The sequence below is a fragment of the Pogona vitticeps genome, chromosome 5, assembly GCF_051106095.1.
Source record: "Pogona vitticeps strain Pit_001003342236 chromosome 5, PviZW2.1, whole genome shotgun sequence".
NCBI lineage: Eukaryota > Metazoa > Chordata > Lepidosauria > Squamata > Agamidae > Pogona > Pogona vitticeps.
Window position 1 is genome coordinate 126,615,128 of NC_135787.1, and position 26,863 is coordinate 126,641,990.

General features: G+C 39.7%; 1 long non-coding RNA gene across 1 annotated transcript; it reads right to left on the reverse strand.

Moving 5' to 3' along the window:
• Window positions 1–26,032, reverse strand: LOC144583264 (uncharacterized). Its single transcript, XR_013536964.1, has 2 exons — window positions 25,924–26,032; window positions 1–19,555 (listed from the first exon to the last, which is right to left on the reverse strand). It is a non-coding gene; the product is annotated as an uncharacterized LOC144583264 (long non-coding RNA).
• Window positions 26,033–26,863: the final 831 nt, after the last annotated feature.

The following is a 26,863-nucleotide window of genomic DNA, read 5'->3' on the forward strand; positions in this document are numbered from 1 at the left end:
TTTTTTTTTTTTTTTTTTTAATTTTATTTGAATGAATATTTGCACTAAACCTGTGACATTTTAATCAGGAACTTTGCAAGAGACATTTGGATAGTTTTAGCCACTGCATTTCATCTTAAACAATGAGAAAAGTACTTCTCTTGAAAAGATGGAGAGGGAAAATAAAGAAGAAATCTGGCACTTTGCGTAAACCAATAGAATCTATTCCCCAATGCCTCCCCCCCTCCACCCCAAATTAAAGAGAATTAAAGAAAGTGTCTTATAAATTACTGGAAATGATCCCAGTTCCCCTCATAATCCCCAAAAATGTGCAGATTCATTCAGGTGGTCTGTGAGCACATGACACAGATCCAGCCATAACTTAGCACTTCCAAGTTACTTTGGTTTAACAGTCAAGATTTTCATCTTCAATGAAATGGAACTGAGCTTGAAAAGTGTATGTTTACTGAATAGTAAGATATGTTCAAAGAAGATTATTTACAGATTAAGTGAGTACAGAATGGCTGCCAAAAATGCAGAGTCCTCTTCATGAACACAGTAGGATTTAACTTTGAGCAAACACGAATGTGATTATACTATTGCTGTTATGTTTCAGCAAGTCCCTTCCAAGCTGGTGCAACACACAGGTATGTGAGATGTTCAAGGAATGGTTTATCATTGCCACCCTCCCAATAAATTTCCAAGGCTGAGCCAGAATTTGAGCATAGATCTCCAGGGTCCTAGACATGGCAAGAAAGGTGTGCATCTTGATTGCACTGGGAAGGATCACTTTGTCAGGAGTGATTTCCCATAAAGCAACTTTCCACCCATTGGGGAATCACTCCAGCCCAGTCCCCAAAGTAGTAGCCCTACTTCTGGACTAAAAAGTCCACCCAGGGCACAGATCAGGCTGGAGCACTATTGCCTGTACGTCAGATTATCATTGGGATATAGCTTGCACTAGCCCACACCACAGACAGTCCAAAATGAGAGCTATATGTCCATGTGACCACAACCCTAGTTGAACACTCTGTCCACCACACTAAACTGACTTTGACTGTGCTAGATCATTGGAATTTCATGATTATTTACTCGGCAATAGGTCATCAACTTCTAATCAGGCAGCAAAACCATGTCCTAACCTGGACCATATCCGTATTTTTAAATCTCTGTGAAAAGAATTAAAAAGCCACATTAGCATTCCATGTACTTATAGATTTGAATGTATGCCTTCCTTCACAACCTCAAAATGCAATCTGATATACATTTCCTCTGGAAGATGCAAGCCTGAATTCACTTCCATGTATTCTAAGGGCACAGGATAGTGGCCTTAAAATGCAGTTCTGCTGTATTCATAGTAATTAACCCCAGAGAGCCCTGGGATTTGAAACACACACCTGTCCTCGAATAGTGACTTCCTTAGAAAATGCTGGAACTTATGTGATGAAAGAAGACTGCGGAACCTTCATATTTTAAAATGTGGGGCAGTAGTACAAAATATGTATGCCTCTTAGGAAAGTGCCCTATGCCGTTGTCCTAAAATTAATTAGAAGAAAGTAGTGGGGGAGGGAAAGGAAGGTTAAAACGTTGGCTTAGTCTTGAAATGTAGATAAACCCATCACCAGCAAATCACCTAACAGCTCTGTCCATCTCCCCACTGGTGGTGGTGGTGCTGAAGAGAATTTTATCCATCTCCATCTTTGCCACACTCCAAGAAATATATAATTGTCGGTTGAAACTATCCAATTTAAAGACATGGTTTCAGCTCCTGGTTCTTCAAACCTACATCTTTCATGCCTCATTTGTTGCAGGCCATCTGTATGCTAATGTGACCTGAGGGGATGATATAAAAGAGTGGGGACTTTGGGAATTATCCCATTCGTATTCAAGACAACCAATAATAGTAATGTTCCTCAAAGCTATTGATAGAATATGCAATTTGCCATTCTGTCATAGAAGCATGGGAAGGACAGAGTGGGCAGAAAGAAATATACTGTGCTGGTAGAAAAGAATGCTTGTTTGATGGATGCCAAGACCTTTCACTGAAGGTCCCAATGACTGGCAGCACAATTCTTAAGATGACAGGTCTAGTCAGCAGATGGCCTGTCTTTCTCTTCCACTCAGTCAAGAGTCACCATTTCCATCCTTCCCTTCTTTCCCCTCCTATTGTCAGTCTTTTATGGGTGTGACTACACAATCAAACATCACAGAATTTGCTCTGCTTATAAAACAGGTGAATTCGAAGTATGTTTTTTTTACTGACTGCATGACACAAAGGCTGAGTCAAATTGGTTCAGCCCTTTTTTGCTCCCAAAGCATTTCTTCTTCTGGGGGCTACTACTTTTTACAACCCAGAACGATCTAAACAGGCTTTTTCTCATGTGATTAGTTGTGATACATTCTGGTAAAAACCAGAGTTGTGTATCTATAGGTAGGGTATTGTTTCAGTGATGTAGACAGTTAGGGCATGACGCTCAGGGCCAGGAGGGAAATGCAAAAGAAAAGCATCATGAATTTAATGTGGGGAATCGGGTGCTAGTCCTGAATCCTGTCAGACACAGTAAGCTTCAGATTGTCTGGCAAGGCCCCTTTGTTGTGAAGCAAAATCTTAGTATTGTTAATTACTTAACGGACAGGTCTGAAAGTGAACTTAAATTGTTTATCATGCCATTTAATACCGTATATGATTGGTGATGAGGTAATTCCTGCACAAACTGCTTGAAAATAAAGGAATAGTGTAACAGATTGTAAGGGAATGTGGTGATCCTTCTTATGGAATTATTCTGACATGTGAATTATAACATTTTTTGCAAAATTAGTATTTAAGTTTTTGATATTCTGTGCTCTTAACTGTTAAGTAGCTTTCCATGTTATTTTTCCATAGAAAAGTTTTTGAGAAATGTAGCAGTTTGAAGCTTTAAATGAAAAGTGGCTTCACAGTGAACTATAAGGCAGGCCCAGAGGAAGGAAGAATCAGTAGAGGTGGGACCAGGGGAATGAATGAATGAAGGGTGTACTTGCTGTGAATTGAAATGTAACTTGCATCATGTCCAATATGAAAGGTGAACTCCCAAATCAATTTGCAACCCCTATTTGAGCACTAATTACAATTTCAAACATGCAATGGGCTGTGAGACAAATCACAAGAAAGCTGAAATGTTCCGATTTGGCTTTCTGTGTAGTCACACACTTTCAATTGAGGATAGAAAGATATAGAATTCTGGGGGAAAAGCCATGTACAAGATGATGGTACTAAATAAAACAATGACAATAAAGTGCACAGAGTGCCCCTCCCCCCGTTCTGCTTCTGCTGGTAACAAACTGCCAAGTAAATTCAGAATCTTCCATCTTTTCAACCATCTTGTTCCTTGAGGGATATGTGTCAGGGAGAGTTCTATAGAAAAGATCCTCCCCAAAAGTCTGACGGTACCAAAACAAGAAGATTTTTATAGAGAAGATACGGGAAACAGTGGAAATGGTTATTTTATCAGAAGTGATGAAGGACTGTCTTTTACAAAAGGCAACTGAAAGATGGGACTTATTCTATACAATGGACTGAGTCAATAGACATCGTATGAAGAGCATACATTGAAATGAGAATTTAAACCTCGAAGGCAGAAAATAGTTAAAAGAGCAATCTGAAATTTTGATATGGCAATATGTATAGAATGGATGTTAGCATGTCATTGTTTCTCCTTTCCCCCCTTAACCTCAATCCCTTTTTCCTTTCTGTCACCCTTTGTTAAAAATAAAATTTAAAAAAAAGTGAGAAAAGATCCTGCCTTACAGAGTCTAGACAATGAGAGAATATGTGGTTCTCCAGATGTTCTGGAACTGAAACCTTAATCAGATCTAGCCAGTACAGTCAATGGTGAGGAATTACGGTGACGCAACAACATCAGAAAAGTAACTTTTCTGGCCTTCCCTTGCTCTAGATGGTTTATTCACTACCTTCCATGAAAATGATTCCAGGACACTTTGGGCAACTCCATGACTGCCAAGCATGAGTGTCTTTGGAAATTGTTAAGAGATCAGGGGAGAAGTGAAAGCAAGTTGTACATATTAAATAGATTGAGTACAGTGTGTTTTGTATGACTGCATTATGCTATTGGCGGCTATATTATTAAAATCATCTTTAAACCTGACCTGTTCTCTTGGAATAAAGAAATGACCATCTTGAAGTGTCCCATATTATTCCCCAAACAAACACATATTGGCTGAAATCCTGTTCTGCAACTTTATGCTGCATAAGATTGATTATGTCATCAACTGTGGCAGTTTTCTGGGAATGAAAAATTAATGACCCTGCCCTCAGAGATTCTGAGGCTCCCTTGGGAACCCTTTCATCATGGGAAGATGTAGGGGGCCACGGGACCAGGGAGTCTTTAATTTTGTAAAGTCGCCACTGCTGAAATGATTTTAACGGCTGTGGTGATTTTCACTGCGCAGTTGAGCAACAGTGTTTCAGCCGATATAAATGTAATGTAAATGTAAATATAATTTAATGTAAATTAGGTTGAAATACAGTGACATTCATATGTTACATTTATATGTAACACCGGCCATAGTTTAGAGCTGCAGGGAAAAACCTGAATAAATGCATCCCCTCCTTCCTATCTTCTTGGCAGGACAGTGGACATTTTTATTTCTGTTTACAACTAATTGTAGTTCAGTAGTTTTTATGGGGAAGCTAGCTGGATAGTTCAGTGGTTTAAGTGTCTGGCTGTAGAACCAGAGTTTGGGAGTTTATTATTTATTTATTAGTCTTATTTATAGGCCACCTTTCTCCTGATAAGGGGACACAAGACAGCTCACAGTATTAAAAATACTGTAATAGAATTAAAAACAGAGTAAGATGTACATTAAAACAATTAAACTATAAAACTGATTAAAATACAGTTGAATAATTAAAAAGAGGTTAAAAATGTTAAAACATTAAAAACTATCTTAACTAAAAAAATGGCATTCAGGGACCCAGTCATGACTGTTAAAAGCTTGATTCCCCACTATGTCCTCTGTGAGTTGAGCCAGCCTGTGTAGCCTTAGGCAAGCTGCACAGTCCCAAGGGCACCCCAGAAGAAGGGAATGGTAGACCACTTCAGAATTGACTTGATGACCTATAATTATTAGTGGCAATCTTAGATATATGAACACTGGGTATTAGTGGGAGGGAGGTAACAGGCTGAAGTCATTGTTTTCAGCCATTAATTTAATTGGTAAAGTTTGTCTCATCTCTAGAATAGTCTGGGCTCAGTCCCTTTGTTCTATTTACCTGTGATTTTTTTTCTGTTATTGTGTTCCTCTTTGACCACCATTAGAGAAGCAGCCATGCAGGTGCTCCTGCCTGCCTTCATCTTTACTTTTTTCCCCCCTTCGGACTGTAACTGCAGATGATAACTGTAAGTAAACTTACATTTTCTACTGAAAGATGGCTTTAGAGTGACTTTTATTAAAGAAAGAGCTTGATTTGAATGTTAAGAGAGGGTTTGATGAGACTGAAGTTAATATTTCCATATTTCTGTGGTTTTTCTCCCTTGTACTCTGCTGACTAAAGGAATGACCAAATACAAAATAGTATTAAAGCCTTTTTACCAAACCCCCTCAACAATTTATTTTGAAACTGACAGCTGTGACCATGTAGAATCCAGTGTAATAAGCTAGGATAATTACCAATGGTATGAAGCTGGCTTATTTTCCTATAATTAAAACTATGGCTCACAAAATTTATTTCCCATCTATTCCATATTCACAACTGTTACGTCCTAAATCTATGACAGTTTGCATTAACCTTGAGCTTTTCAAAAAGCCAAAAAAGTATTTAACTATAATGTAAACAGACATTTTTACACAATGCACATAATAATGACTTCTGTTAATGCACACGTTTTATACTGCACCTTATCCTAACATGTTCAGGACATATGCATTTTTGGGCCAAAAGCTGCATTTCTGACAACTCATAAAAATCTTATTCTATCAGCATAAGCAAACATATGATTATGCACGCACGCGCGCGCGCACTCTCTCTCTCTCTCTCTCTCTCTCTCTCTCTCTCTCTCTCTCTCTCTCTCTCTCTTCAACAAAGTATCAGATCTGAAGAATAACTGTGTTCCAATTTGGATAACAGTTTCCAAAATCTGAATCAGTCCAAATCCTACGAAAATTTGCACAACTTAACTTTTTCAGGCATCCTTAGTTAGACTAGCCACAGTTTATCTTTATTTGGAAATAACAGGCAGCTGTAGTTAGTCAAAACTGAAGAAATGTCTTCTGATTTCACCAAGGTTATACCAGGAGATGAGAGGGTGGGAGCACACAAATCAAGAGTTTGTACAAAGCTAAATTGCATTTTAGCATTATATTTGTACTGGAACACTTCTAGGGCACATGGTTTGCCTGCGTAAGATCCCAGTACTGTATTAATCCCTAAGAATATCCTGGCAGACTTGGGATAAAAAGTCTGATGCAGACATTCACTTGCTCATGCGTAGAGCTAAATTCATGTTGGGGAGAGAGAGAGAGAGAGACGTATGCTAAGTCCTGCATCTGGATATCCCCGTGCATACCAAAGCATTAAAGATGTTGACTGCATGTGAGGCTAAGTTTGTGATGATGACCTGGGCACATCAGCCCTGCCCCCAAATGTCCCTAAAAGTGTGATTGACCTTTGCACATGACAGACTGAAGAGGACATGTCAATCATATTCAGCTGAACAAACTTGCAGAGTCTTCTTCAGACTTTCAAGCCCAGTGCACACAAGTCTAGCACTCTTTCAGGCAATGGAGACATATGGGGGCAGAGCTCATATGCCCCTGTTATTACCACAAATTTAGCTTCACATCTGATGAGGCTAGACTCCAGCCTGAAATCATAGACAGCCATTGCCTCTACTTGGCTGCAAAACTGGACTAGATTTACAGTCTTGGGGAAGCTGGGAGAAGAAATATGGATTCATTGTGTTGTCAGAACAGAAACCTCTGCAATGATCAGGTACATTACAGAAGGAGAACATTAATCTCTGGTTCCAGGTCAGTATCCATCATAGTGCTGTGCTCATTATTCCTGCCACTTCTGAATAAGAATCTGAAGGAAGGTAAAAAAAGATTATATTTCGTTGCTTAGTTTCCCATTTCTATACAGCTCGGTCCTCCCATTCCCATTTAGAAAACATAAGAAACGTAATCGCCATGCTCAACAGATCTGTTTGTTTTATATACACAGAGGTCGATCTGCTGACTTAGGTGGAAAAAGCAATTATTTACTATTTTTAACTATAACCAGTCTTGCAAAGTCAACACAGTACTGAAAGAGTGAACTGACCTACTTTCTGATTTCTAGATCAATAGAATTAAGTCTAAGACTTTAACTCAACTATATCACTACAAACTGTTTGTCCTGGTGAGGATGTAAGGGTACCATATGTATGTATGTATGTATGTATGTATGTATGTATGTATGTATGTATGTATGTATGTATGTATGTATGTATGTATGTATGTATGTATGTATGTATGTATGTATTTTACCTCAGATTATTGAGTACTTGCATTTGCGTTGCTGTATGTATGTATGTATGTATGTATGTATGTATGTATGTATGTATGTATGTATGTATGTATGTATGTATGTATGTATGTATGTATGTATGTATGTATTTTACCTCAGATTATTGAGAAGGCCAGAAGGAGTACTTGCATTTGTGTTGCTTTGGCATAAAATGGCAAGAAGCAAGAGAGGAAATATTAATAAGAGGGGAAGTAGAGGTTTTATAAGTCAGCTTTGAAAATCTGAAAAAAACAACCTTATGTGGGTTCAAAAATTCAATTACAAAGCTACTTCTAAAATGCAATGCTTTTTAACCAAACAATGGTAAAGTGATTTGTGGGCAGCTCATGATATGTAACGCCATGAGAGGATAAGAGATGAAATATATTGCAGGTTGTGGATGTCTATTAATGAAGATTTTCAGGAAGCTTTGAAGTAAAAACCCTTCTAGTTAAAGTGTGGAGCAGTAAAGTAAGAAGTTGTATGCAAAAAGCACTTCTTTATTCTGCAAATTTGTTCCTTCCTTTCAAGAGAATGAGTTCTCACTGTCTGTTTCAGTTGTTCTCTTTGGCTTCAAGATAATTATGCTACAACTTTATGATTGAAATGTTGGCTATCATAAGTACTGATACTGAAATAGTGTGGAACAGAGGTGCTGTGCCCTTCTGCACCTCCCTCTGACAATCTTTCTCCTCATAGCCACAGATACTAACAGCCAAGGCTGGGGCTCAAACTGAGACTTGTCATCAAAAGAACCTCACACAGTGGCCAAAATCTTCACAAATCGTGTACCTTTTGGGTTGCCCCAGCCTTAAAAAAATCCCATAGACACTATCAGTTGAACAAGGAGTCATACAATTTGGTATGCAACTGGTAATATCTGTAGTGATTTATTAACTTGGAGCTGTTCGCCCCCCCCCCCCAAGGTTGTTATACCTCCATAACTAGGTAAGAGGATTTGGGCCACTAATTTATATGGTTGTGTCTTTAGCTGAAAAATGTTTTCCCCTTACATATTGTCAATATAGCTTAAAAAAAGCAAACAAACACAAATTGATGTAAACCAGCCCTACCATAAAACCATTAAAGGTACTTAATTTATTACTTTATTACATTTAATGTAGTACTGTATTATGGCTAGATTACTGTAACATGCTTTATATGGGGCTGCCTCTGGAAAGTGTTTGGAAACTTCAGCAGGTCCAAAATGCATCAGCCAGATTGCCAACTGGAGCTGGTCACAGGGACCTCATAACCCCACCTCACCTCTGGTTACAGCAGTACCTCTGGCTGACAATCAGTTTCTTGGCAACAATTCAAAATGGTGGTTCTAACCTATAAAACCTAAATGGCTTGGGTCTGAGCTATTTCAAGGTCCATGTCTCCCTTTATGAGCCTGTTCAGTTGTTAAGATTGTCAGGAGAGGCCTTTCGCTTGGTTCCATCACCTTCACAGGTGCGTCTGGTGGGGACACAGAAGAAGGGCCTTCCCTGCTTCTGCTCCCAGACTTTGGAACTCCCTCCTACAAGAGTCTGGCCCCATCTTTGCTGGGTCCTTCTTAAGGAGAAAGGCGGGGTAAAATATTTTAAATAAATAAATAAAGCAATAAAGTCAAGCAAATATATTCAAACCATTTAAGTCAGCAAGGACACAGCTAAGGGCAAATTAGACATCATATGCCAATTTAAAAAGATGTTTTTACTCCCTTTTTAAAATCAGTCAGAATGGAAACAAAAACCAGCTCAAAGGGGAATGCATTCTATAATCTGGGAGCTACACAGGAGAAGGCCCTCCCCCATGTGCTTGTTGGGGGGGGGGCTCTGAAATGGTAGATATTTTTAATAGGGCTTCTACTTAAGATATTAAAAGTCTAGATAGGCCATAACAACACAGTCAGTCCCTTGGATAGCCAGGTCCCACACCATTTAGGGCTTTAACGCTTAAAGCTAACGCCTCAAATTGATCCCAGTAAGCAACTGGTAAGCAGTGCAGGTCTTTTATCATCAGGGTCATATGATCACCACACTGTGCACCAGTTGGGTGCTTTGTTGCTGCATACTGCACCAGCTGAAGATCTCAGATCCCTTTGAAATGTAGCCCTACACAGAACACACTGCAGTAATCAAGAAATGATATAACTAAAGTGTGGATGACTGTTGCTAAGGTAGGTTGACTCAGGAAATGTCATAGCTGGTACACTAAGTGGAGTTGTGCAAAGGCACTCTTTATCACTATTGCCACCGGGGAATCCAGGAACAGGGCAGAGTCACAGAGTATGCCCAGACTATGAACCTGGCCTCTCAGAAGGAGTACAACCCCTTCTGGAATAGGTTGAATCCTGATTTCTAAGTCTAATTTTCTGCTCACCAGTAACAATGATCTATGACTACCTGCAAGATAACTAGAATAAAACCATTTAACAAAATGCACTTTACTAAAAGTAAAAGCCAGACACTACCAGAAAATGATTTTTTTAAAAATCTCTCACATTATTTGCATTTCATATTTTTTGCAAGCTGTGAAATTTATAGTTGGAAAATTAGTTTGTTTCTAGTACTTGACAAACAATATTTTCCGATTTGTCAATAAATAATGAATTATTTTTCATGTTTTGTCTTCATTTAATACAATTCACATCAGATCATTTTAGGACATAACAGAAGCACTATATAGAATTCTTTTAAAAATATCTCTGAGTACTAATTTATTGCCAGAATCTGAAATAGCAGGACGTATCTTTCAAACATGTTTGTAATCTGCTTTTTAAGGACCACCCTTCCAGCATTTACTACCAATAAATTAATAGGAGTTTGATTCTCCATGGGTGTAATATCACGGAGTAATAATTTAACATTGATTTTCAGATACATTTACATTTAAAATAGTACCAGTTTCTCTATATTTTTTCCATATATTTTCTCATATTGTAGTCTGAGGGTGTCTTTCTCATTTATCCTCATCCAGTGGTGTTACATTAAATTTTACTACTGAGAAATATGTTTTGGAAATGAACTGCACTTCCTTTTCTTTTTCTTAAACTCCAGTGTTATTGAAAACAGCAGCATAAAATGAAATCCTACACATAATGCAGACTGCGTCATAGACAAGGAAGATTGTATCATGCTATGCTCAGTATGCACTGTTTGATTTGAGTGTTACATTTATTGCTTAGATGTTATTTAAATTAATTGTATTTACTTGAAATACAGTACATGCCATTTTCCAGGGCAAAACACTGCCACTTAAGAATGGCAATTAGCTTTGCATACATTACTGAGTTTTTCAAACAGGTTACAATATGACCCACTAGCTTTCATTTACCCAGCCACCTTTCTTTGCTGGGGTCTTATCTGAGTACAGTACTTTGTTCTATGACATTCATCAGCTTGAGCCAACATGGCCAATAGACTAGGATAATGGGAGTTGTAGTCCCAATATATGGAGAGTACCAGACAGAGTACCAGACTGCATATTCCTAGTTTAGAGTGCCTTTCTTCCAGTTTTCCATCATGCAGCTTCACACCTGCATGAGGCAGTTCTGCAGACCATGGAGGTGACTCTCAGTACATGAGGTGTCCACAGTTCCTTCTCCTTCTGGCAGCCTCTGCAAGGGTAGTCCATAGCTAGCAGGAGGAGACCTTAGCTGGATCTACACAGAATAGAATGTGACCTTGTTCTATCTCCTTTCCAATAAACACCATAAGGCCCATTTAGATGTTGCGGGGAACGGGTAAAGGGCAAAATTTATGCTGGAGACATGGGTGTTCATCCAAACCCTACCTGAGCATTGCCACTGTCTGGAAATCTGGAAAGGTTGCTAAACCTTTATGAGTTGAGTGCAAAGGTCTGAAGGGAATGTTGAAAGAATTCGGCCAAGCACATTGCCGGAGCTCCCATGATCGCTAATGTGTTTACGAAATCCTCTTCAAAATTCACACTGAATGCACAAAAGTCTAATGCTATGGGCATGCACAGGAATGTTTGGGGCTAGGGTTTATTTACATCCTCATATCCCCATCCTGAGTTTGGCCTTTCATAAGCATCTAGAATAATGCCTGAAGGCAGAGCTGTAGAGCTATACAGACATAGGTTATTTTATAAAAAGTTATTTTATGAACTGCTGGATAGCTCAGCGGTTTGGGTATCTGACTGTGGAGTCAGAGGTTGAGAGTTCAATTCCACACTGTGTCTCCTTGACAAGAGCTGGACTCGATGATCCATAGGGTACCTTCCAGCTCTGTAGTCTATGATGATGATGATTAAAGAAGTTATTTTATAAAAATGACAAATATGCAGCCTGATTTCTAGCTGGAATTACCACAGTTCTGAGAAATAGTTTCCCTTTCGAAAGCCTGACATAATTCTGGGCACATCAGAAGCTGTGCCATTAATTGTACATAATAGGGAGATCCCAAAGCTTATTCAGCTAGTATGAGGGAGATGAGGCTTGGATTTCATGTGCAGAAAGAGCAAACTTAACAAGCCTTACACATTTGTAGGAAATATCCTCCCACTCTGCATGAAGGAGAATGAGCTGTAGACTGAGGAACAGTCTGTGAACAGGGCCAGTCTTTACATTAGGCAGTACACAAGCTGCAGGGTGGGTTTATAATAGGGTCCCCATAGGCAGGTTTCCACTAACAGTCTTGATTTCTGCTGTATCAAGAAATGTTTCTGAAAACTCTTCAAAGGTAGACTCAAGCAGAGCACACTGCCAACTGAAGTAATCCAGAGATAACTAAGGAATGTCTCACCATAGTCTGTCTAGACTTGCTAAGAACAAGCAAAATTGTCATCTTGACTTAACTTGAGTGAAGATAGCCCTACTGGAGACACATGAAAAATCCAGGTACAAAGAAAATCCAAGAGCATACACAAACAGTGTTGCTGCTTCTTTAAGAGGAGTATCGTCCCATTCAAACTAGTTTGAACTCCTGTTCTATAGTCTTTCTCTTTCTTTCTGTTGCCCGGAACAAGCTTCTGATTCATCCAGGAAAGGGAGGTTTAAAGGAATGCACAACATTCTACTGTCAAGAATCTTTAAACAGCTACTCAGTAACATTACCACTCCTCATTATTTGTATATTAGTAACAAGTTACTAAATTACTTTGTAATTTTTCAAAAAGTGCACTTAAAAAAGACAAAATTTCCTCCAAATTCCCTCAAATGACATAAATATTACTTGTTGCTATAAAACAAGTAATAAAAAATTAAAGAATATGTTCCATTATTTTGAAAAAGGGTGGCTATTATGTCCTTGGTATGCCTAAAGCTTATGTGCTCCAAGTGACATTTTAATGGGATACTTCTAAGTTGTACCTACACCACTTGAACTGGTGTACAGTTGTGGATAGAGTCATAGCTGAAATTTCCAACTATCCAACATATTCATTTAACTATCCAACAGTTCATATGCTTCTTCCTTACTATCTACCATTGTCGCATCACAAGTTCTACTGATGATTGGAGATACTCATTACCATACTTTTCCTGCTTGTTATCTATTGTTGTTGTTCAGTTGTTAAGTCGTGTCTGACTCTTCGTGACCCCATGGACCAGAGCACATCAGGCCCTCCTGTCTTCCACTGCCTCCCGGAGTTGGGTCAAATTCATGTTGCTAGCTCTGATGACAATGTCCAGCCATCTTGTCCTCTGTCATCCCCTTCTCACCTTCACACTTTTCCAACAACAGGGTTTTTTCCAGGGAGTCTTCTCTTCTCATGAGACAGACAAAGTCTTGGAGCCTCAGCTTCAGGATCTGTCCTTCCAGTGAGCACTCAGGGTTGATTTCCTTCAGAATGGATATGTTTGTACTCCTTACAGTCCAGGGGACTCTCAAGACTTTCCTCCAGCACTACAATTCAAAAACGTAAATTCTTCAGTGGTCAGCTTTCTTTATGGTCCAGCTCTCACTTCATACATCGCTACTGGAAAAACCGTAGTTTTAATTATGTGGACCTTTGTCAGCAAGGTGATGTCTCTACTTTTTAAGATGCTGTCTAGCTTATCTATAACCTGGGATTAATTTAGCCACATAATTGTCATTGTTTACAGAACAAAGTTTCCTGAGAGAGGAACTGAATATAAACAAAAGTTTTAAAGGTCATTGCCAGGTCAACAACTTGGGCCCAAATACAATCTCTGATTTCTGACCATGTATAAATATTTGCCATGTAGTCCTACTCTTATGTCTGAGAAAGTGGACTTGTCCATGAAAGCTCACATTAACATATAGCAGTCTTTAAGTTGCCACAATGTTTTATCTACTTTTAAAAATGTTCTCTTTTTTTTTTTTGCCTGATATATGCACCCAAGAAGATTCAGCTTGACAGCATGTAATGTAAGAACTTCTAAACTCTGACTGCACCCACTTGAATCTTCTGTGAATAACTTGAATGCCCATACATGGCAACAGAGCTTTGCTATTATGTAATTTCTATTATACCGGCTGCTGTGTCTAATCACTGCACTGCTGAGGCACTTCCATGTTGGACACAGTCTCCCAGACTGTAATAGCTAGGTTGGCATATGCAAATCCTATCAGAACAATAAGATGCTCTGGAGATGAGAACCCTCCCCTTTAGAAAAAAATATTAAAATTCAGCAGCAGGCTAGGCCTCAGTATCAGCCAGCTGCCACCACAGAATGATGTTAGCTGTTTCATGAGGAAGCATTCTTTTGGCTTCAATCTGCAGGCTGCCCTCTGCAGCTTAGCTTTGAAGAGACTAGTGGGAATCCACAGATTTCAGCTTCCACACCAGCAGCCAGTCTATAATCCACTTGAACATTTCCTTTCATCCACATAATTATCACAGCATTCAGCAACAGGGCAACTGGTGTCGGCAAAAGATACCTGCACTTTCTCTGACAGCAGTAAGGATCACGTCATATTTATTTATTTATTTATTTTTAAATATTCACATCGTCCTTCAGTTGTAGGACTGAGATGAGTTACAAGTAAGTTTTAAAGTATGCAGTGACTGGCCACGTTCTTTAAATAATAAATACAAATGGGGACCCATGAATAAAACATAACAGCCCTTAGCTCTTGCTGGAGCAGGATGTCATTCTGATTCCCTGCTATCTCCTGCAATATTAGTTTACCTATCCTGCTTATCTTTGTTTTGGCTCCCAAAAAAGTATTCAGCATACACTTTGCTATGACAGGGAATCATAATCATACAGAGGTCATTTTGTGTTTGTTGGTTTTCTGGTTCTTAAGCAAAGGTGTGCAAATTGCGGCCCACTGATAGCTATCTGGCTACCTTTTGCAACCATCCCTTGGTCCTCTTAGATCAACTAGATCACTGGTTCTTAACCCTTGTTACTCAGATGTTTTTGGACTGCAACTCCCAGAAGCCTTCACCATCAGCTCTGCTGGCTGAGGTTTCTGGGAGTTGCAGTTCAAAAACACCTGAGTAACAAAGGTTAAGAACCACTGAATTAGATCAACTAGGAAACTGTTTATTTGTATCTCTAGTCCTAAGTGGAGAAGTCCTGACCTTGCAACAGTTTAGGCTGTTGGTAATACAGTATACCATTATTATGCGGATTGGATACTCAACTTCCTCCCTCTACCCTGTGGGATTCCTGTGTCTCTGAACAAAGAAAAATAAATGCTGCAGTAGAAAAGCATTGTCCAGATGGATTTCTGCCTGCTATTTAGTATTAAAAACACAGGTATCTTGCCAGATAATAGCTACAAAATTTCTTAGTGCAAATTCAATATCAAAAAGTTAATGGCATAGTTATCTTGAAGTGACAAAATGATAACAACCACCACCACCACCACCACCACCACCTTAGAACTGCATAGCTCGAAAGGACCTAATACAGTCCAGCCCCTCTCAAGGAGGCACAGTGGGGAATCAAACTTCCAACCAGACACCTAAACCACTGAGCTATCCACCAGTTCTATGTTTGTTATCCTAAGTAACGGACTAGGCTAAAGTGAAAAATATAGCAAGCCAAATGTTAAAATAAACAGCTTTATTAAAACCAGAACGTGCTCTATTACTGAGCAAGGGCTCAATTACACATGCCAAAAGAATCCCAGTTATATTGATTCTACTGTTATTTAAGTCATTTTATACATTTCCATTCAAGTGACACATGGGTATCATCAGTTCATTTGCTTAGCTAACAGATTTTTCTCTACCTTGCTGGCACGGTTGTTTTAAAATCTACCAATCCTGTATTGATTCAGTTGTTATTGATAACAGACAGGCAGTTGTTATCCGAAGCAGAATGAAATAAGAGCAAATTTAGTGGAAAAAGGTAGCAAGATGAGCGATTTTCTATTCTGGGGTTCAGATGAGGAGGGGGATGAGGAGGGGGTGGGAGACTGAAAGAGATCTTGGCTTTGGGTTCTCCTCCTCTTTTGCAAAAGCCAGGGTGACCCTCCCCACCTGCTCCTCCTGCTCCCCACTCCCACCCTCACCTTGGTGATGAAGAAAAGGAGGAGGATGAAGCCTTACTAGTGGCTGCCTGAACATGGAGAGAGGTGTCTCTGGTGTAGGCTTGTTTGTTGGTGGTTGCCCCCAGAGTTTGCCCCCACCCCATCATCTCCTCCTGATGGAGCTAGAGGAGGGTGAGAAGAGCCATAGCTTGGCTATCAGTCGTGCTGGATGGCACACTTCTCTTTTCTCCTGGATTGGCCACGGGGGTGCCTCTTAAGAGCAACACCACCACTAACACCACTCCCAGAAATAATGATAGGAGAGGTGGTGTCACGAGTGCGAGCAAGTTCCTGTCCAGTCTGCATGGAGGTAAGGCAGCCGTGTCTCTTGCCTTTACATGCATATGTCGCTTAAGTAATACATCACTTATGGTTTTCTATTTTAAAGAAAATTTGGGGGCAGCAGAGATCCAGAAACTGTGCAGAAAATGAACCAATATAAACATAATGGGATGTGTAGCCTACAGAAAAGATACAAATAGCAAGAAATGTGCAAATTCAAATGACAACCAATTTGAATGAACCCACCAATATATATATACCACATGACTATCCATAAAAACATATCAATGTAATAAAGAGAGAGAAAATTATTCAGATGGTCTATATGATCAGGTCGTAAGATAAAATACTTTTTGAAAGCTGCTTCATTCTGACAATTAAATGCGGAAATTAAAACAACTTTTCATGAGCTGATATGATGGAGATATAGATGTCTGCAAAATAGAAGAGGAACTAGAGATGATTACATATTTGAATGAGTTTCATAGGAGTTATTTGAGAAATGGTAAGGAAATGTGATGCAGCCAACATGTCCTGGTAAATCTTTTTTTTTCCTCCCAAGGTCAAAGTTTTTGCTCTGCAGAACAAAAAGGAATAGACACCTGGCTAATGAATTCCATTTGGCCTGGTTTACTGAGTTACTAGTGTTGTTGGTGGAACATGAACAGATCCAAGACTGTCAAACAGCTTTCAGAGCATATGGCCCAAGTTCTAAATGAGGAGGCTCACACTGCTTTGCGTGTGTTGCTTTTTCAGCCTGAAACACTTCATCTGGCACTTTTCCATGGGAAGACTCCCAAGTTATTTTTCAACTGCCCACTTATTTTTACCTGAAGTTTTAGCTGCTGTCATGAACTTCTTCATTTCCCAAGGGGTCAGTTGAGTTCATGTTCAAGGGCATTATAAGTTGCTTCTATTGATCTCTCATTCCTGAATAGCTAAGGTGGAGCTTCAGAATGTTAATCTATGGACTAAAACAGCCAGAATCCTTCTGACCATTATTGGTTATGCGATTCCAGGAGTTTGTTTGTTTGCATTTCCCTGTCACCTCATTAATCTTATCACTCTCTGAGCAGTTCACAATGTACAAGAAAATAATATAAGAAAAACATGATATAATACAATAAAAATACAATAAATCCTGTCACTAGCTAAAACAGTGAGTTAACCTTTAAATAGAAACACACAAATTAAAATCCATTTGAACATCTCAGGTTAATATTCACACTAGTAGAAGGGAGCTTTATATACAGTAATTTGGTCTTAAATAGCTCCCCCAAAACAGATAGGGATGGCAACCAGTGAACCTCTATAGGCAGCATATTCCAGAGGGAAGGGGCCATGACCCAGAAAGCTTGGTTCCTAGTGCTGGCTTTTTTGGCCTCTTTGGGTGTTATCATTCTTAACAGCAAAGACTATGATGAGCATATGGGACAGGTTGCTATTTTGTGGGCAAGATGTTCTGTTATAGCATAGGGAAGATAGTATTTCCAGCCTCTGGAAAAGGGAACATGGGAGATGTAGGTTCTCCCTCTTAGTCTCCAGATAACTGTTTCTGTTGTTCTGAGGGCCTTCCAGGAAAACTATCTACTCACTCACTCACTAATTACCTGAGGGGTCAGAAAAAATGAATATTTTCCTGCCTTAATAAATTACTCAGGGGTGTGTGTGTCTAATGGTGCCATATTCATATCATGGCAATCACCCTTTGGCCATCACTATCGCAATTTTCTTAAAGACAGCCTGCCTGAATAGTGTCATGAACTGTCCTGGGCTCTGTCCTCAGATCTTGCCCCAGCCATGCATATTCTGGATGTGAGGCACGTAGGAAGCATCTGATGCTCATGATAACATAAAAGGAAAATCTTGCTTTATTTCCCGTCCCCCTCAACAAACAAAAATCCATTCATGTTGTTGTTGTTGTTATGTGCAATTAAGCCAATTTGAACTTACACTGACCCTAAAAATTGGCAACTTCCAAAAGATCCTACCACTTACAGCCCTTCCCAGGTTTTGCAAATGCAAGGCCATGGCTTCTGTTCTTTAATTCAGGATAAAATCTAGACTTGAGTACAGATGCTCTGAGAGCTGGCCTCTATGCCTACAAGTGCTGGAGGACAACATGAAGCCTTCCATTTCCTTTCCAGAAGAAAGAAAACAAAGGAACTAAAATACTTCCTTGAAAAAGAGGGAAATGCCCTGGCCTAAAGAGAATGTATCCTAAGGGGCAACAATGTACAAGTGGTCATGCAAATAAAACTAAAAGAGGTCAAGATAACCAACCTCACCTGGCTATCAGTCTGTCAGTTCCCACTGACTACTTCAAATAAAACATTTCCCCACTAATCCTAGACAGGGCTGGGGAATCCTTTTACCTGAACCCTCAGAAAGCCACTGACCAGTAGTGCAGGCCAAAGGTGGAGAACATGCTGGCCATGCTCTACTAATGGCCCAAAGATAATTTTTGCAGGTCCTGACCCCCTCCTGGATGTGCCCAGCTGAAAATATCTTTGGCTGACAATGATGAAGCTGTCAGGAGCAGTGACTCTACTTTAAAGTAAAATACAGGACCTTGCTTTAGTGTATACACTGTGTAGGTCTGTCTGTGTTTTCAATACCAGAAGTAAACTTCCAACTTCTTCCGGGTTTTAATAAAAATATAAAGAACACACCGTTTGTGTGCTTGGATCAGTCTCTGAGGTACAAAACTGAATATTTTATACTATAGTTATTGATCATTTCTCTCTTCTCATTCCTCTCCCTCTTTCCTTTTCTCTCTCTTTCTCTCTCTCTCTCTCACCTAGAATGTGGGTGGTAATGGCTTTTAACCGAGATCTAATGACACAATGAATGTATTCTCTCTTTACATGGATTTGGATGAGGCACAAAGAGAAAATTACTTACTGTTTTCCCATTGCTTTGGCTAAAGAGGCAAGCTTCATAAATGGAGAGCCTTTTTAACTGGGTTCCAAATTGGTTTGACTCAATTTTATTAATAAATAAGCTACTTTATGCAACACAGAACAGCTATGATTACTTCCTCTGTGGAATTATTCCTCTTTCTTCCAACTATGGTCTTGAAGAAGCAGGCTGCTAAAAGTTTTCAATCAGATGTCAAAAGTCAGACACCCTGCAAAGGCCTGATGTGATCAATTTCACAAGCAACGTTCTTATTTATGTCTCATGACAAAGCCAGGAAAGTCAATCAATAAGCACCAACACTCAGAGTAATGTTATCCTGCTGGGTGTTGTCAAGCAACCAGCCATCAACTGGGTTTGCAGGAGGATCCTGGAAAAAAAGGATTAAGGGGAAAATAATTAGGTTATTGACTTTACTCCTCTGATTCACTCATTGCACATTTTATCTAAATGCTTCCTCAGAAGGTAATTTCACAATGCAAGCCCAAACAATGCTGCCTTTGTTCCTTGACAACCGTCTGTCAGATGTACATGGACATCACACACACAGCTTGGCACTCAGGTAGCTAAAGCACTGTCTGACCCCACATGAACCTGCCTGACTGTTAAGATCACTCATCAGATGTCCTTCTCCAGAAAGGTTAGGCAGGCAGTGATAGGAGAAGAACCTGTCTTGTCATGATATCTACTCTGGCTTTGAGAATCTTGTCTCCAGAGATGTCCCAGGTGAAATAATAAAAAAAGGCAAAAGACCTTTATATCTGTCCAGACTTTTAGTGCTTAATCTGTTGTTACTGTTTTAGAGCTTGTCTGTTTTATTTGCAGTTTTATTGCCTGACCGTTGCTGCTATTATATTGTTGTAATTTTGAGAATTCTTTCTATAGTGCTTTTTATTTTCCTGTTACCTCAGATGCCTTGAAAATGCATAGAATTCTATTGTACAATACAATCTGAACCAGAGAGACAGACAGAAGTGCAATGAGCACCCAAGAGTAAGTGAATCCTTTATTTACTTATAATGAAGTATTTATTGTCACAGCATCATTAGATTGATAGTAAGGATTTCCCCCAAAACCCCTGGACCCAATTTTGGGAGAAGAACTGCCAGACACCACAGACCCTACACCTTCAAATGAAGCTCAAGTTGGAAGAGTTTCTTAAAAATAAAGTTCTAAAGGAACAACTAAAAATAATTCCAACAAGAAAAAAAAGGTGAGACACAGCTAAAAAAGGCCACGGTGACTTCACAAAGACAGGACTTGAAAACAAAAAAGGACATGTATAGGAAGTGGAAGGGAGGTCAGACCACAAAGGATGAGTACAAACAAGCATCAAAGAATGGTAGGGGGGCATTAGGATGGCAAAAGCTTAGAATGAGCTGAGGCTAGCAAGAAACACTAAAAGCAACAAAAAAGCATTCTTCAAGTATGTGTGTAGCAAAAGACAAAGAAAAGAAACAGTGGCTCAGCTACTTAATGGAGATGGAAATATGATAACAGAAGACATAGAAAAGCCAGAAGTGCTCAATTCCGTTTTTTAGCCCACTCTTTTCCCAAAGGACAGACTATGACCCTCCCAGACAAATGTGAAATTGAAGTGGAGGGGATAGGACTGCAGCTGGAGATTGATGAACAAATAGTCAAGGAATACCTTACTACCTTGAAAGAGTTCACATCTCCAGGGCCGGATGAATTACATCAAAGAATACTGAAGGAACTGGCTGAAGAACTCTCAGAACCATTATCCATTATTTTCTTGAAACCATGGGAAATGGGTGAGGTGCCAGATGATTGAAGGAGAACTAATGTTGTCATTATCTGCAAAAAGGGTAAAAGGGAGGAATCTAAGAACTACAGGCCAGTCAGCCTGACATCAATCCCAGGGAAAATTCTGGAACAAATTATAAAGCAGTCACTAGGCAAGCACCTAGAAAACAATGCAGTACTAAGTAGAAGCCAACATGGCTTTGTCAAGAACAAATCCTGCAAAACTAATATGACTTCATTTTATGATCAGGTAACCTCCCTAACAGACAGAGGGAATGATGTAGACATAGTATACAGTATCCTGATTTCAGCAAAGCTTTTTACAAAGTGCTCCATGATATTCTAATTAGCAAGCTAACTTAGTGTGGGCTGGATAGAACAACTGTCAGGTGGATACACAGTTGGCTACAGAATCATACTCAGAAGGTGATGATTAATGGCTCCTTCTCAAACTGGGTGGAGGTAACAAGTGGGGTAACCTAGGACTCAGTCCTGGGCCCTGTGCTCATCAACATTTTTATTAATGACCAGGATCAGGGGTGCACGGAATGCAAACCAAATTTGTGGATGACACAAAATTAGGTGGAATAGCTCAGTGGTTCTTAACTTTTGTTACTCAGATGCTTTTGAACTGCAACTCCCATAAACCCCAGTCAGGACAGCTGGTGGTGAAGGCTTCTGGGAGTTGCAGTCCAAAATTCCTGAGTAACCCAAGGTTAAGAACCAGTGGAATAGCTAATGCCCTGGAAGACGGCATTATTTTCAAGAAAATAATGGATAGGCTTGAGCACTGGGCTGAAAACAACAGAATGATATTTAACAGGGATAAGTGCAAAGCACTGCACCTAGGAAAAAGAAAGCAAACACACAGTTACAAGATAGGGGATACCTGGCTCAGCAATATTACAAGCAAGAAGGAACTTGGAATCATCATAGATCACAAGCTGAATATGAGCCAAAAGTGTGATGTGGCTACAAAACAAACAAACAAACAAACAAACAAAAAACAACAAAAAAGGCAAATGCTATTTTAGGCAGAATTAACAGAAGTATAGTCTCCAAATTCCATGAGGTACTAATTCCCCTCTTTTCAGCACTGGGTAGGCCTCATTTTGAGTTCTGTGGCCAGTTCTGGACACTGCGCTTCAAAAATGCTGAAAAACTGGAACAAGTTCAGAGGATGGAAACAATGCTCAGGAGGCTGGAAACCAAGCCCTATGAGGAAAGTCTGAAATAACTGGGCATATTTAGCCTTGAGAAAAGAAGACTGGGGGGAATTCTACATGGAACATGTAGAAAAACAGGCCCTGGATTTGGCACCCTTCACACCCACAGTCTGGTTCCAATACGTGGATGACACCTTCCCAATTTGGAACCACGGTGAAGAAAAACTGGAGGAATTTCTAAACCATCTTAACAGCATCCACCAAAATATACAATTCGCCATGGAAAAAGAAATAGAGGGCCAACTCCCTTTCTTGCATGTCAGGGTCATACGCAAAACTGACCTCCTATTGGGACACAAGGTCTACAGAAAAACCACTCACACAGACTGGTATCTACACAAAAACTCCAACCACCATCCATGACAAAAAAGAGGCACAATCAAAACACTGGTAGACCGTGGAAATCGGAACTGTAAAACTCAATTTCTCAGCACCAAACTCAACCATCTGAATTGGGCCCTACAGGCAAATGGCTATTCCAAGAATGAAATCAAAAGAGCCATCAAACCAAGAAAACAACAGGAAAAACAGCCACCCACAAATAAAGTATTTCTGCTATACATCAAAGGGGTCATGGACCCCACAGGGAAAGTTTTGAAAAAGCACAACCTACAAACAGTATTCAGACCCACCACAAAAATATAACAAATGTTATGGTCAGCAAAGGACAAAAGGGACCCCACTCACCACTGCAGGAGTATACTGGATACCTTGCAATTGTGGACAGGTATATATTGGAACAACAAAATGCAGCATTCACACCAGAATCAAAGAACATGAGAGACATTGCACACAAAAACAACCGGAAAAATCAGCAGTAGCTGTTGTGGTGGTGGATTAGTTGTTTAGTTGTGTCCTTTCCAGGAAATCTCTTCTCATGAGATGGTCAAAGTATTGGAGCCTCAGCTTCAGGATCTGTCCTTCCAGGGAGCACTCGGGGTTGATTTCCTTCAGAATGGATAGGTTTGGGGAAATGGGCAAGACAGAAACTAACTTTCTTTCTTTGGTGGCTCGAAAGCAAAGCAGCTACCATGTTCTTTGTGCATGGCAGGAGAGGAAGCTGAACACGTTCCATATGTGTTGTCTCTGACTGATTTTTGGTATCACCTGGCAGGACAAAGTTCCAAATTGAGTAGTCTGATATCGAGCTGGAATTTTTTAGCATGTATACATTACTGAAACAGCACTGGCTTGGGCATGTCGTGAGAATGGCTGATGTTCGGATTCCCAAAGATCTCCTGTATGGAGAATTAGTGCAGGGAAAGTGCCCCAGAGGGAGACCACAGCTGTGATACAAGGATATCTGCAAGCGGGATCTGAAGGCCTAGGAAATGGATCTCAACAGATGGAAATCCTGACGTCTGAGCGGTGCATCATGGCCTCTCCCAATTTGAAGAGACCCTTGTCCAGCAGGCCAAGGCAAAGAGTCAGTCACAAAAGTAGCAAAATCAGGGAGCTAGACGGTGTACAGATTATATTTATCTTCAGTGTGGAAGAGATTGTCACTCTTGAATTGGCCTTCTCAGCCACCCTAGATGCTGTTCCAAGTCTTCCATACAGAGCACAATACCATAGACTCTCGAGACTGAAGGATGCCTAATTAATCTAATGCATAACCAAGGAAGAGATAATTTGCTATCTCAGTTGTTTGTAAATGTAATTTCATGGAGAATGCAACCTACGATCTAGACCTCAATCGTGCCCAACATTTCATGATGGTTATTCATTTTCTTTAACTTTTAAGATAGAATTAATTATCATAATTTAACACACACACATTTTGCTTTATTTAGCAGAACAACAGGTGTAGTACCAAGAAAATTAGCTCCTCTTCATCCCCAGCCTTGTTAGAACTCACAGGCCCCAGCCACCTTCTGATAAAATATACCGAAAAGAAAAGAAAAAAAGAAAAGAAAAAAGAAAGAAAGAAAGAAAGAAAGAAAGAAAGAAAGAAAGAAAGAAAGAAAGAAAGAAAGAAAGAAAGAAAGAAAGAAAGAAAGAAAGAAAGAAAGAAAGAAAGAAAGAAAGAAATAATTTGTTTTCAGTCCAGGACTCTCAGGAAATGGGTTCTTCTAGCCTTGCTGTATAGGAACACATTTGCAGTTTAATGCGTCTATATTGTTAAGTCATTAATTGTAATTTCTTTCCATTCATTACTTTTTGTATTGCAGAGGATAAATGAGGTTTCTTTCTCCCCCTCCTCTTCATTATACGTTAACAATCAGAAAATGGAAAAGGTGGAGTGATGATTGCATTCTTTTCAGGAGCTCTTGGAATTCGCAGAGAACAGATGACAGTAATTAAAATCCACAGGAAACACAGAAGAGAAAAGAGGCCTCCAGAGAAGAGGGTGGGTTGGGCCATTTTTAGGGAAGCAAATGTCTAAGGCAAGTAGGAGGGTACTGTGCACAGTGTGATAACCACACGAGAATGCTGTCAAGATTATGGCTGGGACAGGGAGGTCCTCACAAACCACTGAGCCATACTACTTGAACTTTCCTGGCAGGAGAGGTTTCCGGGGGGTGAGGGGCAAATGTGCTGATGGCTGGGGAAAATCTTCCTGTTTGGTTCCATCCCAACTCTCTGAGCCACCCTGACTCATAAGTGCTCCAGTATCCCCCAGTAAAGGCATGAAGCATTCATTCCTTTGTCTTGCCTCTGGGCAAAAATTTCATCATGAGCACTGACTCTGGTTTGCATTAGCCTGGTTAACATGTGTTGTACATGTGCATGTAGACCAGTATATATCCCATGTGTAAAACATTCCAAAAATGTGACTGTGCCTCATACATCACACTGGAAATCACTATAGTTGAGTGCTGCTACCAGATGTTCTTGAAAAACACATGTTATAGACCTGTGGTTTTCAAATTTCCTATCCACAGAAAATCCTTTCCACATAGACTTGTTTGCTGGAAAACCCATATCTCTTGCAGAGAATTCTAAGCATGTCCTAGGTCATGTACTCGGCTGATGTGGGGCATTGATCAAAACTATTAGGTTTTGCATTTGCCTTACAAAAACTGTGACTGTGTTTTAATTCTTAAGCTTTCATATCTGATGTCACTCTTCCAAAGAATACAAGTCTTACTATAATTGACACAAAAAGTCCAGTTTTCCAAAGAAGGAAATGTATATATTTACAGGATTTCTGTTTTATCTATCATCTGCAATGATCAGAATCCTGTTGCTGATTTACTCTTGCATAAGGGAAATCATGTAAGTCTTGGGGGCAACCTGCCCATCATTAATAAGGTGCTGGTTGCATTCATGGACACGCTCCTGACTTACATAATTTTCCTTACACAAATGTAAATTGGCAAAAGGATTCTGGCCATGCTTCTATGAAATACTTAGCATTAGTTGAAGAATACTGCTCTGAAACATAACCTTCAACTTATTTCAGCAGCAGCTATATAGTTCCAGGAAGAATGTGGATGGAAATGCTGCTTTTCATCATTTATTGCTTTCATTTTTAGTGAGGGATTCCTGATGAACTTTTCAATGACTCCAAGGCTCCTAGGATCATAATTTCAAATACTGTACATGCACTGTGCTTTAATATGGGATAGAGACATGTTGCTTTATATAGGAATTAGCGGGCAATACTGAAAAAGAAGAAAATGGGTTCTTGCTTTTAATAGAACATCAGCTCAAGACAACAGCTGAGAAAACATCATATTTCTCCACCTTTTTCACTGAATAAAATATCATTTTCAAGGGGAGACTTGGCATGGATTCTAACCTGTCTGCTGCACTTTGTAGTACTGTATGGCCTCCTACTGTGGAGAAAGGTCTTCCTTATCGACTGCCTTGGCTGAATTATCTGCTGCCAGCCAAACAAGTCAGAATATTTGTAGGGCAATCGATTGAATGCAGGGCCCCTACTTTAGAGCATCTGGGTTTTAATGCTACAGCTGATTTTAATTATTAAAGTCATACATTCCTAGCCTACAGCTGCAACACATACTTCCAATATAGTTTTCTCTCCCTTTCTGCCAGCCTTTCATCAGCAATTCTGCTGCAATGTCTGAGGTAAAATCAAACAGCACATCTAAAATGTGCTTTCAAAATATTGGTGCCTCTATTTTTATAACTAGCTTTTCCTCATGACCACAGGCTCACAGGAAATCACAGTGTTTTTCACTACATCATAATGGTATAATTCTTACAGGAACCATTGAAATTAAGGTATTTGAGTTATTTTCGGGCATGGGATCTTAACTATACACTTTCTCCTCATGTATGAATGTTCCTAGTCTCTGCCATTTCTTGATGAGGAAAACTCCTGATGCAGGCTTTTGTTTAGATATATAACCCTGTTTAATGAACCCTGATAGGCTGCCAGCTCTGTATAGAGACAGACTCAGCAGTTTAGATTCAACAGAAAGCACAGGTTTTATTTTCATTTATATTCTGAAATGAGACTCCTATTATTGTCTGCTGGGAGCTCCAGTACTGAATTATACTGGAATCTGGAGGGTCTTGAGTTTAAGAGATGCCTCTAGAAGAGCTATCTGGCAACCTTTTCTTCTTTCTTTCTTTCCTAGGAGATGAAGTAGCTGCCTCTCAAAGGTCCTTCAATCACTTGGGAGACAGAGCGCCACTCATCATTCTCATGCGACTTCTACAGTTCTTCTCCCATCAAAGCAAGCTAGCAAGCGCAGAGGGAAGCCAAATGATTT